The sequence below is a fragment of the Phyllopteryx taeniolatus genome, chromosome 8, assembly GCF_024500385.1.
Source record: "Phyllopteryx taeniolatus isolate TA_2022b chromosome 8, UOR_Ptae_1.2, whole genome shotgun sequence".
Lineage (NCBI taxonomy): Eukaryota > Metazoa > Chordata > Actinopteri > Syngnathiformes > Syngnathidae > Phyllopteryx > Phyllopteryx taeniolatus.
Genome location: NC_084509.1, coordinates 5,412,574 through 5,434,321, shown reverse-complemented (window position 1 = coordinate 5,434,321; position 21,748 = coordinate 5,412,574).

Genomic DNA, 21,748 nt, shown 5'->3' with positions numbered 1-21,748 from the left:
GGTTTGACGATAATTGTTGAAATCGTGCAAAGACTGAGAACAATGTAATATTTTATTGTTGAGCGATAGCGTTTAACTCTTTTTCAGCATTTCATTTGTCTGGATTTTTTTGGCCGTGGCTAAAATGAAGCCCAGATATGCACTTAGGCTTTCTGAAATGAATCGGCCCTCCCCCACTATGTAAGACTTCTCCAAGGCAAACCTAGGGAGCCCTCCACATCTTCATGTAACTAAATGCATTTTCTCAATTGTACTTTAGTTCTATTTTGACAGAAGGTAATTCATTTAAGCCACTTTGTCCTTCCTGCTTTTGAAATCTGTTAATAAATATCTGACTAGTCAAATAACTGTTTTCATAAGTTCTCCTTCTCCAATGAATATTATTTATGAATAATTATTTTAAATATTAATATGTAATTATGCGTTTTTTGGAATGTGAATTTAGAGTGAAATGATAATGATTGTTTAAATCGAACAAAACTATTAATCAGTTTCTATTTGTTGTTTGGGGCCCCCTGGAAATCTGGAAATGATAAGTTCATTCATTTTCCTTTTGGATATCCTGTTTGAGGTCAAGGGGAAGCTGGAATCTATCCTTGCTAACTGATTACTAGTCAGTCACAGGGCTCACTCACCTTGCCTGATGATGTCATAATGCCACACAAATGATGTCCCAGATTGAACCCTCCTTCAAATGTGGCCTTCTTTTCACTTTTTTTTTTTGCCAGTCACGTTATTATCCTTTGTGGCCTCCTATTTACAGTATTTTCACTCATTTATTCATCAAATGGCAGATACTGTATCTTATGTTGCATTCCAGAAAATTTGGGAATACCTAACCCCTGATTAGTAAAAGTGTACTGTGACACTGCTCGAAGTTAGAGAATGTATTTCAGTGAGCTGGAGCAATCCAAGACTTAACAAAGCCACCACCCACTGCGAATAGAAAACCGCATTTGAAATACTATTTATTGGTTGTACTAGTAGATATCATCATGTTTGTATTTAAGTTTGCTGTGAAGATGTATTCCTATATCATCTGTGTGAAGTTTATAAAATGTACTGCAAAAGGCTGTCAAAATACAGCAAAAATTAAAAAGGGTCGGTTTCAACTTGTACCTGAGATGCTAAACGGAATGCTGATCGAGTTTGTCAGTCATAATTTTGTAGACTTTTTACTTAAACCCTTTGAAGGCGGACCTTGTAACCCCCATGTGGGGTTTATGAACACAAACATCCATCCATCCACCCATCCATCCATCCATTTGGAGCCTTTTCTCCTTTAATCCAATGATAGCATGTTCTGATGAATAGGGAGTCTGCCAAGCAGCAACATCTAAAAAGAAGTGTCGAGGACATTCTGTAAGTAGGCCTCCAGAAAAGGTGAGAAAGTATTTAATATACAATAAACAGAACAGATATAATGCAACGGTGGCCTCATCTCTCCTAATTGGATATTTTCAAAAATATAAATAAAGTTGCTGTCTGCCCACCACCCCAAACTCCACCTAATGCTGCTGGTGTTTTTATTTTTTTATTTTTTTTATTTTTTATTTGATAACATCTTATTCATATTTTTTTTCAATCATATGCAACACCTTGGGGGGATTGGTTTACTCTGCAGAACATACACATCTCCACTTGTAATCATTTTGGAGCTCCTCAAACACTGGAGCGTCTTACACCAAATCAATATTGCAGAGTGTACACGAGAATAATTAGTTAATGGTCAAAAGAATGAAGGAAGATTTGTCCAAGTGTCATTCCTATGAAATTTGTAACACACACTACCACCTGCCAAGGTTTCATCTTCCTTAGATATCGAAATATTATAGGACATTTTGATATTCACAGAAGACGAGGAAAACAAAATTCACTTCACTGTGTATTCAAGCAAACAAAAGATTGGCCTGACTCCATTGTAAATGTGGAACTTCGCTGGGAGCTCTCAGTTAACAACAAAAATAATTAGAAGACAGAAGGAAATTTCAAATAATTGTCAATACGCTTTGGTGAATGCTGACAGGATTAATCTTAAGGTTGCAATGATTATTACTTTACAAATGTGATTTGCTACGCATTACTAGTTATCTGATGAAAGGATTAATTTCTCACGTCATCCCCTGGAAAGTTCAAATTGATGTTAACCCATTTGTTACTCTTTACTCATCACTATAATTAAAAAAAAGTCATTATCACTGTGAAAAAAGTACGGGCTGTGGAACAGGAAAAGCATACAGCATTTTCATTTGTGTCAGTTCTGAAAACTGTGCATCGTTATTGTGTTTCCTTTCACATTGCTATTTTTACCTAATGCCTCTTTTCCGAGTGTTATTACTTTTTTTTTTTCATACCATTTCTGTATTGTACTCCATGAGATGGACATCGTGCAGATGTGTCTGATATCGTGGTGCGAGTGTAAAAATACACGTTTGAGACTGGCGGATGCAGTGGCTTGTAGCCAAAGACAAACTTCCTTGTCGGACATTGACATTAGTCTGGTATAATCACAGTTTAGCCTCACATTTAACACTAAACAGAACAGTACGGAATCATGTAAAGAGAAGAGTTACTGCAGCCTGGACTATATATACAGTCTGTGGTCTGGATCTGAAAATTTGGTTTCTATCAAACATACCACTTGCCTCGTGCAGGAAAACATGTCAAAATATGAGAAAAAAAACAGAGCTCTGTGATAATATTTATAGCATGTTTCCGTGCATGTGTTTCTGTGTACAAGGGAGAGGAGACACGAGGAGATAATGTTTGGTTGCCTTCATATGTATTGTCAGTTTTCTTTCCGAGCTACACTAATATCCAACAAACAATTCATTAGGTAGACTTGCATACTCTAAAGCGATCCAACAAAAATTCTACCTTCACAAAATAATTATGCAATTTTTTTATTGACACTGTCAGAGAAGGATTAATTTACATAATACATATGCTAATACATATACTGTATACAATACTTATACATATAGTATGTAGCTTAAACGGTAACCACAATATATGAAACAACTTTGCATACAATGCACTGCAGCTGTGTGCCACTACAAACAACAACTACCACAGTATAATAAAACTACTTCTAAATTGTGTTGATGCTTCATTTTGATTATGTTTTTTGTGAACTTAATTTTAATTACATTCAAAAGTTCAGTTTGTGCTGACGTTATTTCCTATGTTGCATATCGTCACTGTCGGGTGGAAACCTCCTATGTCCAAATTTGGTAAATTGTATATTTTTTCCTCAAATCATTACTATTGGTGGCGGCACGGTAGGAGACTGGTTAGCACATCTGCCTCACAGTTCCAATCCCAGCCTTGCCCGTGTGGAGTTTGCATGTTCTCTCCGTGCTTGCAGGGGTTTTCTCCAGGTACTCCGGTTTCCTCCCACACCTTAAAAATGTGCATGGTAGGGTGATTGATGACTCTAAAATTGCCCATAGGTGTGAATGTGAATGCGAATGGTTCTTTGTTTATATGTACCCTGCAATTGGCTGGCGACCAGTTCAGGGTGTACCCCGCCTCTCGCCTAGAGTCAGCTGGGATAGGCTCCAGCACGCCCGTGACCTTTGTGAGGATAAGCGGTGCAGAAAATGGATGGATGGACGGATACTATTGGTCAGTCCTCAAATGTGTTTGTTATATTTTTCAAATTATTGACCAGTTTTAAGTTTATAAAATTTCTAAACATTTCCAGTTATCTTTGTAATGCTGATAACCGGCTTTAGCTATTCCACACTTATTGTTGCCGTCATTATGTCAGTGACCAAAATAAATGACCAGACTTTCTTCTCCACAGGCGCATCTCTGAGGATGCCTCATCGACAGATGTCCAGGGATTACCCCGTCCCAGCGGAGAGACAAAGGCTCTGTTTTTGTTTTTGAGTTTGCTTTACTCACTGGAAAACGTCAGGTATTTTTAGACAAGAGCGGAATGAACAGCTGAACGAGCGGACCGCACAGAACGTGCAATAACAGACCGGAGGTCCTGTGTTCTGACAGCAGGTGACGCCTCGTCCCTCCCTCCTGGCCTGCCCGCTGCAGTGTGGCACGAATTGATCTTTTTCCCACTGGCACTTGTTCTGTTTGAATCTGAATCAAGTAAGACAGTAAAACACATTGTATTATTCGTGTAATGAAGCAACATTGTGGTTGATCACCAAACACTTCTTGTCAATGTTATCCTCTGTTGTGAGATTATGGCCAGATTGTCTTTTTTTTTTTATTTGTGGATAATTGTAGAAATGATCAGCAGCTGTTTTTTTTTTTGTTTTTTTGTAATTTTCGAAAGTTGTACACTGCAAACAGCAATAGAAATTCTACCATAAACTTTAGCTTTACAGATGCCATGGCGGATGCGTTGTGGTAATAATGGCTATGTTCATACCGCAGGTCACTTGAGATTTTTTTTCCCCCATATGTGACATGTATCAGATTTCTTTTCATGTCAATGTAAACAGAAAAATTCTGATATTTTTTTTTCAAATCTCACTCAGGCCTCTTTTATGTGGATATAAATGGAATATGTATCTGATGCGACTGCAGTCTCAGCTCATCTGACCTATACATCATCAAAAGGTGACAAACGTCACAATTGTTCGACAAAACAGACAAGCGCAAAAAGCAATGGTGGACAAAGGAGCAGAAAACAGTCTGTGGCAAAAAGAAGATGCTATAGAACTGATAAATATGAGAAAATGTTGGGTCCAGTTGCACAAAATCCTTGAAATTGCCACAAATGCGTCACCTACAAGAGGGCCATATTTACTTCCATAAACACACGGTGCCAAGTTGTGGATTTAACTATATTTTTTTGCACTTTTTGTCACCAATGGGACAATTTTAACATTTTTAATAATTTCTTTTGAATGGCTCTTGGATTACCTGGCGGTAGCTATCAACTTCCACGGTATGAAGCCTATCTATACTATACAAAAGCAATATAACAGCACACAGCTGTGCCACGCATACATATACATTATGTATACATCATCTGGAGCAGCTTAGAATCAATATTTATCTTATAAAATGACAAGAATTAAAAACATCAATAAAATAGATCAGACTCACCAGAGAAATAAATTAGAAGTATTAATTACTGCCAATTTCTCCAGACATGTTTTTCCAGTTGAAGTTTGCTGAAACACATTTTTCACTTTATTAATTGTCAGCTCACTGGCCTTGTGAGGACAGGTTTGAAATTTGATTGGTTCAAGAAACAATCCCACTGCTCATAAAGTTGCTGTTACATTGGCCAACCCATTAATTTCGAAGGCCCTGGGCATATTAGATTGGCATGGCAGCCCATACAGGCTAAAATCTGATTGAACAAAAAAAAAACATACACCTACTGTACATGTACTGGAAGCAGTGCAGCCAAGACAAGCATCACGGAATCAAGAGAATAGACTGTTAGGTATAAATTCATGCAATTTAATGAAACAATTACTCAAATTTTGTTTATAAATGTTGATCAGTATTTCTAATAGCATTAAGGCCATCGAGAAGTTTTTGCTGACCCTGATCGTACAGCACTTGTATTGATGATGGTGTGCAATTTAGGACTATATCAACGTATTATTCAACCATGGTGGCACTCTAGTTGCAGTTGTGCATTTCGGTTTATTGCTATGTACTATAGCTTCCATCCATCCATTTTCCAAGCCGCTTATCCTCACAAGGGTCACGGGCATGCTGGAGCCTATCCCAGCTATCTTCGGGCAGGAGGCGGGGTACACCCTGAACTGGTTGCCAGCCAATCGCAGGGCACACGTAAACAAACAACCATTCGCACTCACGTTCACACTTAGGGGCAATTTAGAGACATCAATTAACCTACCATGCATGTTTTTGGGATGTGGGAGGAAACCGGAATGCCCGGAGAAAACCCACGCAGGCACGGGGAGAACATGCAAACTCCACACAGGCGGGGCCGGGGATTGAACCCCGATCCTCAGAACTGTGAGGTAGACGCTCTAACCAGTCGTCCACCGTGCCGCCGTACTATAGCTTGTTTGTTTTAATTATTTTCCCTCTTCACTACCTTATATTCCTCTGTCTCTTTTTCTCCATCTGCCCTAAAATCTCTTCTGCTTGCCAGTTTATTGTATTCCCACAGTGACTCTGTGCCATCTGGCTACCTGACATATTGATATTGAATAGCTCTGGAGAAATTGGAGATATACATTCGGTGGAGAGAGAAAATTTAGTTAACCTTCTCTCATGTGAGAATCCATTTCCATCTGGCTCTTTTACAAACTATTTATGTTGCCTGCCTCACACACACCTATTAACCTTTTGCTTCGATCAATTCCATTTGGAAGGGATTCTCTTGTTAAGGCAAAGCAAGAGATTAATTCTCTATTGGGCTGAGGTAGTTGTGTATCGATGGAGATGTTGCTGATAGTGGTTAAAGTGGAAAATGGAGTGTATGGGAATGTGGGACAGTAAATGTAACTAAGTAACATCATGTATAACCCTAATTAGCTCATTTGTAGTTGTATGTAAATGTAAATGTCTTCACAACAGGATAACTTTAGAGAGTACAAAGTATTGTTGAATCTTGAACACTTGTAAAGACCTACGCACTTGTTTTGGGAGATGTTTACCACTTTTTTTCCCCATCACCCTGGACCGGTCTCCAGTCAATCACAGGGTGATTGAGTTTAAATGGATCCCATTCCAGCAGCAGGATAGTCAGCTACAGTATTGTATGTGAGCCACTATACTGCCAATGGCCTAATAAGGAAAACGTATCATAAAAAGTAATACAAATGTATTTTAAAGAACACATTAAGTAGATAACCTGAGAGGCAAAACAGTAATGAAAGTGAATTCACATCGTATGATGACTCAAGCTGTACAAGTTCAGGAAACCATTGTGCTGTTGTTAATGTAGTGTGGGAGGGGGGAGTCCAAAGGCCTTATTGATTTTCCTTATTTGTAATTAAAGAGCCCATCTATTGGGACTGTATGGGACAAACCACATCCATTCTGATAAGCAGCCAAATGAGACCCTCTTGTGAGTGGTCAAAAGGTTAAACACCCTCCTTACGCACAAATCCTACAAGCCAGTCACCACCAATGAGAATAATCTATCATGTATTTGTAGGACGGTCTTGACAGAGGGATGAGAATATATTCAATGAATCATAATGCTCTGAGGTCAATATAAGCGGGGTATTTGTCCTTTAAATGTTGTCGATGGGAGATTTTACTTTGTCCAAGACGGTTCCTTTTCTTGTCCACCCTTTGACGCCAGCTGCTCACTCGTGTACCCCACCGGCAAGAGAACCAGCTCCTTCCTGCAGTTCCTTTGAGAAGACTAATTGCAATAAATATACCTGCGGGATCCAGTTTTTTGGGTTGACATATTGGGTAATAGAGAGCATCGATTAACTGCTGTGATTCATTGTTCGCGTGACTGCCCTCAGGTGACATGATGGGAGCACTTATGTTTTGTACTTTTTTTTTTTTTTTTAAAGTAGTCTTTATTTTAACGTTAAAACTAGAAAGTACAGTGGCTATCAATTTCCATTAGCTTGCGCTGACGTCTACTAAAATCCCACAATGAGCTGAGAAATAAATCTGAGGGCCATACAGATTTTTTTAAATTCAATGGCCTTCTTCAGTCATAAGGCTAACAACAACACATTTTAGACTCATTTGTACAAGGTCGGGTCCTTAAAAATACTAATCGGAACCGTTCTGATGAGTAACCCCAGCCTGCGCACACAGCATTTCACAGAGGCACAAGTCTGCTTCTACGGCCTTTAAAATCAAGGAGGGAGGGGAAAATAAAATCAATGCTGCATCCCACAGCATTAAGATGATTGGCCGCCTTTTAGAAAGGAAGCATCACTTGATGATGGGCTAGCAAGGGTTTGGTGGAGATCAACACAATGCAGTAGTAACACTACGTAATGTGTAGAAAAGAGATACATATTTCCCGAGTAATCTTTTGTTGAAAAAATACCTTTTGGTTATTTGTTGAACTCAGCAGGGAATTACTGTATATTTACACCGTGAGATTGTTTTAACTGCTCAAATAAAGCACTGCAGTCACCGTTTTCGCCTAGTCGTCCTACAATTTACTGCTCTTGTAAGGTTGACGGGATTAGATTTGGCTGTTGCACAGTCATTCAGAGCCCTCTTATATTTACAGGGCCAGAAGAGAGGGCCCGAGTAAGTAATTGGTGCGGAGTGAGAGAGGAAGTAAACAACATAGGGCGTATGTATCCCGTTGTGGTTTAGTCCACTTGATATCATAGTCTTTTAAGATCAAGCAGCCAAGGTCAATACTGATGCTGTAGTCCAATCAATTGTACTTTGATGTGGTGAAGGTCAATGTCAGTTTGACTGGCATTTCATTTATAACCGAGAGGCATGAAACTGCAGAGGCACAATGCAAATAAGCCCGTCCAGCGTGTCGTTTATTGACTTGCATAAGCATACCAGCGCCAGCAAAGAGCAACTCACCCCCTAATATACAATATGCTCTTCCTGCTGTCGGGGATGGTTGAGAGGGATAAATTGGGGTGACCAGGTGTCCACTTTTCCTTTATGTCATCTTTGTGGCATTTAAAAGGCCTCCAAAATATTTTGCATCATCTTTGATTATAGAGACTCTCCACCGTAATTGGCCGGCATCACACTCACTATACTGTACCTGCAGTCACTTGCTGGACAACATGTCAATCATAATAAGCAACACAATTAGTCGGTCAGTGATGTCACTGGCTGTGTTGAAAATCATTCATCTAATCACTACATAGGGATTTTTATGTAGAGGAGAATATACTTCAGTCCGGTCAAATGAAAAATAGTTTTTGAACACTACTCGACTTCACTTTCTGTAATAAATATTGTAAAAAAACAAACAAATACATTATAAGCTAAGTGTATTTTACAAAGTCAATACAAACAAAGCACTTTATCTCCATCCATTTTGTGATGTGTTGCTCTACTTATACTAAAGCTATATTCGCATCACAATTCATTACACATTATACAGTATATAGACGCCACAAGCAGTCAAACAATCAATAACACAGTATATTGCATTAGTCTAGCCCCCAAACAACAACAATGGTGAAGTCTATTCGGTTTAACTAGCGGGGGCTAATTTTGTTGCATGCATAAAACATGAGATTTTCAAAACAGGAAATAATTCACTCTTGTTAAAAGCCATTGTCTTCATGTTCGAGAAATTTCATGTGAGTTTTGAGTGTAATAACATGATTTTAAGACTGACAGCAAATTACTACCTGCTGGTTAATGTTTGTGGACTTAATATTGGTGTGTGGGATCTAAATAGGTCACAATTACCTGCAATCATGACAAATTAGATTTGATTAATGCAACCGGATTACAATCACTGCATTCAAAAAAGTAAAAAATAATATTTGCATGTTCACGCAAGTTATTGGTTTGAGTTACAACTTGAATAGAAGGATAACGTACCTCAAGTATGTTTTACCCAATTTGCAATATTAAAATGTTTTCTAGTGCCTGAGGACATCAGCTGCCCAGTTAGGAGTATCCATCTGTGTGTGCAGTGCCATCTGTGAAGAAACAATCATTTGCTTACTTCCTTGACCACTAATCAAGGTGTGGGACCATCTACATTAACAGTTACTGTGACAGGACAAAGAGGCAGAAAATTGCTCACCGGAATTAAAAAGCTTTTGAAACACTTTAAATTGGCTGCTGAATGGCTGCTATTCTGCACATTTCCTTCTCAGAATACAAGATGTAATATATTATTCAAAAATAGCAATCACGAGTTATCACTGCACGAGTTATCACTGCATCTTGATGCAGATTAATATTGCTTTGTATGATAGACGAGAGATACTTATCTTTTGCTGATAAAACTAGATTCCTGTCCATTGTTAATCAAAGTGTGTTTATGGAGATTCTTATAATTCTGCATGCTGATAGGACAAAATATTTAAAGGGCATTCTTTGAGTCCCAGCAGCGTACCAACATGGAGGGAGCACACTTAATCAAATTTTCATCCTAAAGTCATAGTTCCACTGACTAAGCATTATGACCTTTTTTTAAATTTAAGTGACTAATCCAGCCACGGTACTGCATCATTCAGCACTTTGAGTGGGCTTTACTGCTATAAGACAACTCTGGGCTACGTGAAGAAGCCACCAGGCAATCCATTATTGAAAAACTCCTGAACACAGCATTGTCTTACGCTCTTAAATTCCTGCCGTAGGTCCAATTTAAACCCAGTGACCAAGCAGGCAAATCTGTTCAATCTTGTCTTGTTCCATTTGCTCATTCATTCATAATCAATGACAATAAGCTGAAAAGTCTAAATAACTATTTTTGCCACAGTACGCAGCACTACACTAATAATGGACATTTAATTAGGTAAAACTGCACAATCTAATGACATCCAATATCTGTATCAGAATGTTCATTTTGACATTTACTGAGAGAGTGTCTTTTTTTTATTATTGTTTGTTTGCAGTTTGCTGCATTATGATGCATCTGCATCATAATGAGCACTAATTTGCAAATTTTCCCATTGTGGAACTAATACACGTTATCTTAACTGGTCTTTAATTATCTTGGTTTCTTATCTTATTGTATGACATTTGATTATGTAGGCATACAACAATTTTCCTGTTAGTGTTCTGTGGTTTGAAAACAACTGCAATGTGGCCTGTGCAAGTTTTGAATCCTGGGGGATTAAGTTTTCATCACACACTTTTCGTTTCGAAAGAATATCTTTCATCAATCACTATTAATTGTTTAAATGTGAGAAACAATGTTTTGTATTGTTAAACCCAGTTGTCCCAGTTGTCCCATGAGCTCACCAAGGGGGACAGGTGCATAGTGAGCTGGGTGGCGGCTGAAGGCGGGGACCTTGGCGGTTCGATCCCTGGCAACCAAAGCTGGGTCAAGGGATGTGGAATGTCATCTCTCTGGAAGGTAAAGAACCCGGAGCTGGTGTGCGAGGTTGAGAAGTTTCGAATAGATATAGTAGGGCTCACCTCTACACACAGCTTGGGCTAAGGTACCAGTCCTCTTCAGAGGGGTTTAACTCTTTTCTGATCTGAAGTTGCCCACAGTGAGAGGCGCCGAACTGGTGTGGGCATACTTATTGCACCCTGTACATTGGGGTTTACCGCGGTGGACGAGAGGGTTGCCTCCCTCCGCCTTCAGATGGGGGGATGGGTCCTGACGGTTGTTTGTGCCTATGCACCAAACAGCAGTTCAGAATACCCACCCTTTGTGGAGTCCTTTGAGGGGGTGGTGAAGAGTGCTCCCACTGAGGACTCCCCCGTTCTGCTTGGGGGCTTCAACGCTCACATTGTTGGTGCCTGTCGTGGTGGTAATCCTGAACCTGTTGGTGGACACCAGCCGTCAAGCTGAAGAAGGAGTTGTATCAGGCTTTTTTTGGCCTGTGCGTCTCCGGAGGCGGCTGATAGTACTGGCTGGCCAAGCAGAACACAGCTTTGGTGGTCGCTGAGGCAAAAGCTCAGGCGTGGGAGTAGTTCGGTGAGACTATGGTGAACGACTTCCGGACGACTTCGAAGAAATTCTGGTCCACCATCCGGCGTCACAGGAGGGCGAAGTAGTGCACCGTCAGCCTTGTGTATAGTGGGGACACTGCACTGCTGACCTTGACTTGGGACGTTGAGAAGATGAGTTGGTGGTAAATGCGTGGCGTGTATTTACTCAACGTCCGTGTAGATAGCGTGGGTTCAGTGAGGTGTAAATACGAGTGTGTATGTTTTTCTGTCCTCATACATGCCCCTTGACTGACTGGCATCTCATCTGCTGGGAAGGGTTCCATCTCCCCACAAGCCTAAACTTGATTACCGGAATAGAATATGGATGGATGAGTTGTGTGATAGATCAAAACAAAGTGTAAAAGGGAAAAAAATGCATTTGCACTTTAAATTAATGATGAAAAATAACCTCTTCATAATGCAAAGCTTCCTGCATTAATATGTAATGTAACATTGTTATCAAAACTGGGAGATACACACACTGGCTGTATGTGGAGTGTTTTATATCCAAAACAAATTTTAGTGAATATTGTTAAATGCGACTGCCAGTTGAGGTTGTACCCCGCCATCTGCCCGATGATAGCTGGGATAGGCTCCAGCACGCCCGCGACCCTAGTGAGGAGAAGTGGCTCAGAAAATGGATAGATGGATGTTAATGCGAAAGAAACGGTCCTAGAGTTTTTCAAATTCCAATATTCGCTGCAAATGTGGTTTGGACCCAGCATGTCCTAAGAAAAAAATAATTTTTGTCACGCAAGCTTGTGTTTTTCTATACTTGTACACTCATGAAAACAGCAGTGTATCTGACATGATTTTACATCTGCGCATGACCAACTACTGAAAGTAGATTGTGTTTGTCAGGAAGTGAGGTTCTAAGCCCTGTGGAGGACCAGACTGGAGCCTTGTGGCAGTTCCACAAAAGGGTGCTTTATTTTTAGTGGTCGAACAACAGGAAGAAGAAAAAGAGGCCAATTCTACCTGGCAAGCTATGCAAGAGTGATGGCATCGGCTCAGTGGAGTGTAAACCGAGCACTGTGAGGGGTTGTTATGGGTTGACACCATGGGGGAGAGGCAGGTTATAAGTAAAAATGTGAAGAAGTGAAGAGGGGAAAATAAAGAACCAGTAATATTGTAGACTGCAGGAAGTTGATTGGCTGGTCGCTGGAAGTATGACCCAGTCAACGGAAGAGAGAGATGTTCTGAAAACTCAGGATTTCATGTGACACACGATAATGCAGTGTAATTAGTAGAAAAACACACAGGGGAGCTTCTGAAGTTGTACCACCCCTCGTATCGTCATATAGTTCAGAATCAGACCAAATTATATAATGAATAAATACATAACTCCTCTACTTTTTTGTTGCTTTTTTGGCATCAGGTATTCTTATTATTTATTGTCCGCATTTTATTGTTTTGGCGATTTACTATTCTTTTTACACTTGTCATATTTAAGAATGTTAAAACGGGAAACACGACTCACAATCTCACTATGCCTTTATCATTGAACATTAAAGTCAAGTAAAGACTGTTTTTAAAGTTGTTATGGGTTACTATTAGCTACGGCTATTCAAAAATTGGTGGTGACTTGAACTGGCATGGAAGTCTGCCGAAAAAACGAACGCTGGATCAAAGTTTTGGGATACGAATCCCTACGAATCTAAGAATTATAATTCTTAATTTATTCTGAACGGTGGACGACTGGTTAGAGCGTCAGCCTCACAGTTCTGAGGACCCGGGTTCAATCCCCGGCCCCGCCTGTGTGGAGTTTGCATGTTCTCCCCGTGCCTGCGTGGGTTTTCTCCGGGCACTCCGGTTTCCTCCCACACCCCCCCCCAAAAAAACATACATTAATTGGAGATTCTAAATTGCCCGTAGGCATGACTGTGAGTGCGAATGGTTGTTTGTTTCTATGTGCCCTGCGATTGGCTGGCAAACAGTTCAGGGTGTACCCCGCCTCCTGCCCGATGACAGCTGGGATAGGCTCCAGCACGCCTGCGAACCTAGTGAGGAGAAGCGGCTTAGAAAAGGGATGGATGGATGAAGAGTACTGCTGTCATTCCGTATTTACGTAAACAAATTTAATATTTCACGATTTTTGCTTTTGATTTATGCCCGACGTCATTTTCAACTACTGTGCATAGTTTCTGCACGTGCACATTTGGTCTCAGTGGGGACGGTGATGATGTCTGTAGCCTTCCACCGAGATGGTGATGTCCGCGGAATTAGGCATTCGATAGTCCAGCCCGAGAAGCTGCACGATTGCTCACGGCAGCACCAACCAAAGACGGAAAGGAGCCATCGCTGGTGGGGGATGCAGGACAATGAATGGGAGAAAGTCCATAAGAGCATAGTAGATGATGAGAGCCAGCCAACTAGGTAGCTAGCCGGCTAGCTAGAAAGGAGGCAGCAGGTCAAAGGCAGCCAGGATTTACAGCACTGACAGGTGCAAAACCAACACTACTTTTGGGCACGGTTCGGCAAGGGATCCTGGTTAACGTAAGCCATTTTAAACTAGAAAGAAAATCTTCTCTGGAGGGAGAATAGGCAGTCAAAACGCACCAGGGTACTCTCTTACCGGTTCAATAGATAGTTTTCCAATAATCAAATTGGATTTTTCATTTGTTGGACAATGACATGTTTTTTATTCGGAATAGTAGGCTACAAGAAGTAACGATTCAATTCTGATTCGGAAGTAATTCGTTACTTTCAAGACAAAATAGCGAATCGGGATTTAGTGGTCGAGTCCGAACCCTACTATTAGCACTGGTAAACTTAAGTTTTCACTTATATGTCCATTCTAGCGGCACGGCGGCCGACTGGTTAGAGCGTCAGCCTCACAGTTCTGAGGACCTGGGTTCAATCCCCGGCCCCGCCTGTGTGGAGTTTGCATGTTCTCCCCGTGCCTGCGTGGGTTTTCTCCGGGCACTCCGGTTTCCTCCCACATCCCAAAAACATGCATTAATTGGAGACTCTAAATTGCCCGTAGGCATGACTGTGAGCGCGAATGGTTGTTTGTTTCTATGTGCCCTGCAATTGGCTGGCAACCAGTTCAGGGTGTACCCCGCCTCCTGCCCGATGACAGCTGGGATAGGCTCCAGCACGCCCGCGACCCTAGTGCGGAGAAGCGGCTCAGAAAATGGATGGATGGATGGATGGATGTCCATTCTAACTGGGGGGTAACAATATTGCAATATTTTTCCACCGCTACCAATAATCTCACAATACAGTGATTGCATAATAATTGGAAGAAAACCATTCCACTGAAGAAGGAAAAACAAAAAGACATGTAAAGAAATGAAATGATTGAGTCACTTATAATTTTACTATAACAACAAAGTTGGATGAAAAGCTTATGTCCATTTGTTTTTTCTTAAACACACGATTAATTAATTCATTCATTTAATTTTCATTCCGTTGCCATAAATGCATCCTGCATGTCATCATGTTTCCCCATCATGTTTGAATGTATAATAATAATATGACCTTGACTGACTTGCTACTGGCATGCACACACTATTGTGTGGAATACCTTCATATCAAAGAACATTAATATAAAATAAGCAGCCTGTTCAAAGCTGGTGGCGAGTGTATGGGGACGACATAGGGTATGAGCAGAATTCACCCACATTTGACTCATGTACAGCATGTAGTTAAACCAAGTCCCAATGTTACACAGAACCAATGGTGGCAATACATGACTATTGCTCTAGAGCACATGCAGTAGCTCACTTAAAATTGAGGTGATAAGGTACCATATTAATTTAACTAAGTAATTTATTGTAATTGCAGGTGTTTTGCCGTGCTGTAGAACATCTTTGTTAAGGGGTCATATTTTTTGTATATATTAAGCATGTATTTGAGTTTATTGGATTGTACTGGGGTACCTAACAAAGTGGCTAATAATTCTTTCTTCTCAGTGTGACAAACTTCTCTGTTTTGTTTACCTTTTGATCTCCAATACCTATATGAGGCGTTTATATGTGTTCGGTGCCAGCAGCTCTCATTAGCAAGTGACCCGCTTACTGAAATTGGCTTGCCGTGTCGTCGGGGTACTGCAGAGTGAAGATTATGGCTCAAACGCCAGCTAGCTGCTTCTCAGCAATTCGTTTAGGTATCTGAAAGCGTCGCATTCGGTGCTCATCTCATGACAGGCTGCACATATTGCACCTGCAGGGGTTTTGTGGCTCTGTTGTTAGGTTTTTTTATTTTATTTTATTTTTTTCTGTATAATTGCCACATAAGCTTTTCAGAAATGCCACTCCGTCTGCATTCACCACCATGTAAAATAACGATTGTGCCGTACGTCTTTTTCATTTGTCATCCATGGCATCATAACAAGGCGGCACGGTGGCCGACTGGTTAGAGCGTCAGCCTCACAGTTCTGAGGACCCGGGTTCAATCCCCGTCCCCGCCTGTGTGGAGTTTGCATGTTCTCCCCGTGCCTGCGTGGGTTTTCTCCGGGCACTCCGGTTTCCTCCCACATCCCAAAAACATGCATTAATTGGAGACTCTAAAATTGCCCGTAGGTGTGACTGTGAGTGCGAATGGTTGTTTGTTTGTATGTGCCCTGCGATTGGCTGGCAACCAGTTCAGGGTGTACCCCGCCTCCTGCCCGATGACAGCTGGGATAGGCTCCAGCACGCCCGCGACCCAAGTGAGGAGAAGCGGCTCAGAAAATGGATGGATGGATGGCATCATAACATCGTCATTCTAGCAACAGGATTATATTTGTCACTGTTTCAATATTAGATGTGACATGCAGCAGCCCACAAGAAATCATTTACATAACACAGCGCACTGAACATGCTTTCAATTCCTACACAATCACATAAGACATCCTGTACGTCACAATAACCTGTGCTGTAGCTGAGGTGTTTTCTCTTTTGTCCTACACAAAACAAGTGTAGGATGCTCACTAAAGATGGGCATACACTGTTTGAATCAACAGTTTCCAAACTCACTTCTTCATTGAATGCAGTTTGTCCAGCAGAGTTTTGGGGCAACGAGGGGCAAACACAATTTCAAACTCGAAATTTAGTTAACTGGTTTTTTGCATTGTTTTTTGTTTTTTTGTTTTTTGTTTGACTTGCGAGCACAAACTCGAGTTACGAGCGCTGTATGATGGCACAGGACTCAACTCACTTCACAAGTGCCAGTTTACAGGTGCTATTATTAAATAATCTACTGTACACTAATGACAGAGTGACATGCAGAATAATGACTGTAGAGGCTCTTTCATTATATTGTTGAAGATAGAATAAACCTATGTATCCGCCTCTTGCCATTTACAGTATTACAGCAACAGCTATGTCATGGCTTCCTGCGAGTATATTAGCTTTGTGTTCAAGTAAATGGCGTCCAGATTTCACATTTGACTTAGTCAGTTTGTGAGTAAACTGAGACGAGATCATCATTATTTCACTATTTTTGTTTGGTGGTGTGCCGAGGAATTATTCTTCTGCAAAATGGGTTCCTTGGCTGAAAAAATGTCTGGAAACATTGCCTTAGCCTAGCACGTGATTTCATGCTCTAGAGCATTGTGTCAAACTCAAGGCCCGTGGGCCAGATGCGGCCCGCCACATCATTTTATGTGGCCCGCGAAAGCAAATCATGCTCAGCAACTTCCGTGATTTTTGCTAAAATGTGTAGCCAAATTCCAAATTATCATAATAATAAACAATAATGTTGAGATATTGCATTTGTCTGTTACCAAACCCTTCTTCTGCAGTAACTTAAACAATACTTCAACAATCTATTATCCTTCTGATTTCAAAACTAGTTATCCCTCAATTTGTTGTGTAATGGTAATCATATGATTTGGTGATTAAACATTTATATGGTTTCATTGTTCTAACAGCCCTCTGAGGGAAATTATAACTACAATGTGGCCCGAGACAAAAATGAGCTTGACACCCCTGCTCTAGAGGGAAGGGGCAACACCATGAGACATGCTTTTCATTGAACAGTGACATGAGGCTTGATGATTGGACCTACTGTATATGGTGCACTGTAATGCATGTAACAAAAATATTAAGACAAACACAGCATACAAAATATAATGAGAATAAGTATGTCGTCTTGGCAAAATTTTATTGGAATATGCTTGGAAGAAGGGCAGCCCCACTAAATGTACGTATATAGAAAATTGATGGATGCATGGATTCTTGGAAAAATTCTTCTCCTATCATGAAAAAAAAAATCAATGAAGACACAAAGTTCCCAACCAATTAGCAAACTATTTAATCCTCCTCTATATATGTATGTATGCATATGACTGTTTAGCCAAGGCAATGCTGCAGGGGAAGGCCTGCCTCTCCATTGTTATTGGACCGATTGGGAAAAGGAATGAGATATGGTATTCTTTCCAACTCCTCAACCGTCAGGATCTTTTCCTCCATGAAGTATTCATCATTCCGTCATAAACACCTTTTCATTACAGATTTATCCATGTAGGTGACATTCGTTAGCAGTTTGATGGTATTATGTGGAATTAATAAAAATGACAGGGAGGTCCTCACATGTCGTACTAATTATGAAGGTTATGCCTGTAAACTACTTCTGGCCTCACATAAACAAAAGCTCTTCCTGGTAGGAAATGTGTCACAGAAACTGCGTAATGGGTAGATTCTCACAGGAAGAAAGTTCAAGCTAAGAATTTTAAAACACTTCAGATTTATAGTGTGATTAGGGTTGTTTTATAATAACCGGATAAATCAGAGGGTACAATGAATAAATTAAAAATATCTGATAAAATGTTTTTCTTCTTCACTGGAGTGTAATGCAGCTAGCATTCAAAAGTGTGACTGAAATGCAAAACAGATTTGATTTCTAACTCCCATGTTCTTGGTTTCGGGTCTAATAGGGAGTTATTTTTGAGGAAAATATGGGTCACGACTGGCAAGGTGTTATTTTTAAACATCAGCCCCCTTTAGCCAGCATCTGAGCCACAAGAAAGGAGATTTTCTAAGGAGATTGCTGTACTTTGCAATGTCTCTTTGACTAACGTCCTCCTCAAATGTCAAACAAAATCCTAGAATGAGACAAGTTATTGTGCCTGGTGTTGGTCCAGTAGAATGAGACAAAGCGCTTGATGAGGATCATAGTGATAGCCTCCCTCTCGGCGTAATGAGGAGAAAATGTCTCACTCGGATGCCCTCGTAGCGCCACACGCCACTCGGGCAAACTTTAATTAGTTTCTCGGTTCCATGTTACAATCTTCAGTGTGTCTATATTTGGATGACTGAGACACTTCTCATATTTGTTCCGGAGTTTAACTCGGTCATTAGTGTGGCTCTGGTGACTGACCACATCTTAGCACAGGGAGAAATCATATGGGAATCATCACTTTTAAAGCGGCCCTCATTGGTGCATGCGTCGAGATGACTTTTCCACTTGACCCCTTTTCCATTTCAAAGTTTGACACAGACACTTTTCAATATTCTGCTACTTTTCTTGGACTTTCCAATATCCAATTAGCCACTTGAATTGACTGGATTAGGACATGGGCACTGAGGGTTTTGATTCCATCTATGCGCAGTAATATACTGTATACTTTAGAATTAAAAAAAAACATTTATTCCTTTATTTAAAAATCTGCAGCTGCAACACACTACAATAGTGCTCAGTAGCAACCTCTTTTTAGGCCAAACTATTATTAGGATTCGTTATGTCAAAAATGGCCTCGTAGCAAAAAAATAACAAAATAAATAAAAAGTCACACACATATGTAGCTTTATCCATACCAACACAATTTGGCCCTTACTCCACAACAAGTTCGACTTTTGGGAACATTCTAACAATAAAAACCACCTTGCCACATGTGCATTTTTAAACCAATACAGTTGCCTCCCACTCTTATCATGCAGTAATGACAAATTTGTGTAATTAATATGAGCAAGAAGCCAAGATTTGTCATTACAATCTGGTTTTACGCAATCAGCAGACCAGACTACATGTTTGTGAGACCACGATAACGTAGGCTTTATTTAACTTAACATTGGTGACCGCTCTGCATGATCCAACAATGACATAAGAGGCCGAATTGAGTCATGCTAAAATTATTCCTAGCCACGCTCGAAAGGCAAGTAAAAAGTGTCGACCACTTGTAAACACCCCATTACACTGTGCATCCAAATCACAGCTTGAGAATGTTTCATTTTGAAATGGTGAAGCCTTTCCCATTGACGAGACAAACAGGAAATTAGAACCCATATTGTTGGCTGTATTTGTTTTTGCATCGTATTTCGTATCTCATCCGTTGTGCTTGTGCTCCGTTTGCAAGCAGCTTATCGAAGCCCATTTGTATGAGCACCTCCGTTCTCTGCGCTGGTGGGACTTCTCATCTTTTTCTTTTTCTTCCTGTCACATATTGAGTAATTTGTTTTCTGAATCGCACAAAAGCCACTCTGACTTCAAGGGGCATCACTCAGGCTGGCCCTGGAGAACATTGGCCCTTCAAGCACAACTCTCATGTTTATCATGTCCAGACTTATTGGCTAGGAAAAATAAAAGCCAACACACTACGTATTTATCACAAACAGCAAATGACAGAGGATATTCCGCCACAGCGGCCAGATATGTAAAATGGGTTTCCACATGCACAATGCCAGTGATTTGCAAGTGTAATGACTCTGGCAAGCAAACGGCTTATCATAAGTAAGGGAACTATTTAATGAATTTAAAAGGTCTATGTGCTATTGGATCATTGTAGCTACAATCATCCATCATTTAGTGGACTTTTCCCTCCCTGTCACCTTGATCATGGCTTTGCCGCAATAGTGACACTTTCATTGCAAGTAATTAGAGTACAGTAGAACTAAAGTGGCCTCTTGTTAGACCGGCGTTCCATTTTGCGCCTGTACAAAGACGTGGTCCGAGCAGACGTAAATTTAGATCGAGTTTCTGCCACCAAATTGTTACTCTGCCGTGCGCTTGTCAAAGGACGCTCCCTCTGCTGCACTGGAACGCCCATCTTGGCGCAGACTGGTCTGCCGCGAGCCTTGCGCTTGAACAACAATCAGAATATGCTGGCATTTGCGCCCCGCTACAGATCCACCCTTTAACGCCTATGCGAGAACAAACAGAGATCAACTTGTATTCCATAAATGAATTGTGTTTACTTGAGCGGTTCCACTGTAGCTGCACAGCACACCAATTAGGAGACCTAATTGCCAGATGCTTTGCTTAATGCCCCCTTTGGTGTTCCTCCTTTGACTTGGATCCTTACGCTGTTGAACACTGACAGTCTTTCTATATTGTTTTCTGGAAATTATTGTTGTTTTGAGTGGCCAAGCGGGCAATCTACCACCATGTCATCTTTTGCCTTGTGCCTCCTCTCCCTGTACTCAATTCCTGTCTGTTGGAGCTCATTAAGCAGGACTAAGGGACTGTGTGAAGCGAGCGGTATGTCCTGAGGAGGAAGCTTGTCTTCCGAAAGAATTACCATAACCCAAGCGCCTACTGTCCTCCAGGCATGTTACTCTACCGCTCTTTCTCCCCACCATGTTTGCAGTGGCTCTCAGCCATGTGTGTGTATATTTGCTATTATTAGGAAGTGAACTGCTGGAAGGTATTGAACATGCCAGGACGGGCAGCTATTTTTAACAGCTGGTGCTGGACCTTGATCCTTCATTTTGCCTTCCTCACTCATGTATTGTTACCTCCACCAATGAGGTTGTTTTTCGCATCACTCATCAATTCGTACCATTTTTGTTTGTGTGCCATGTTCTGTTAGTAATATTTGATATATCAACGCATATTATTTTTCTTATAATGTGTTGGTACCGGTATATTTTCAATAAGAATCCCAATAAGTGAAGCTGAGGACAATCCGCACATTAAAACCTAAATACATTGACACATTTTATGTTGTTGATAATGGACATACATTTGACATATTTTATATGTAATCGTGAAAGTAGAATGTATATGTATATATAAAACAGTCCACCACTGTTAATAGCGGGGACTACGAAATTGGTATCCTTGCTCCTGGTAATGTGTGAGCTGTTACTTTTCCATTTCATTACTTTAAATGCCATGAATCATTGTATGACCAGGTAAATAAGGTGACAGTGTTAAAAGCCTTTTGAGTACCTTGCAGGTAGAAAAGCGCTTCACAAATAAAGGCCAATTACCTTGACTTTGATAACAAGTGACAGAGCATATGACATTTTGTTGTATGGCATTTTACTGCTTTCAACAT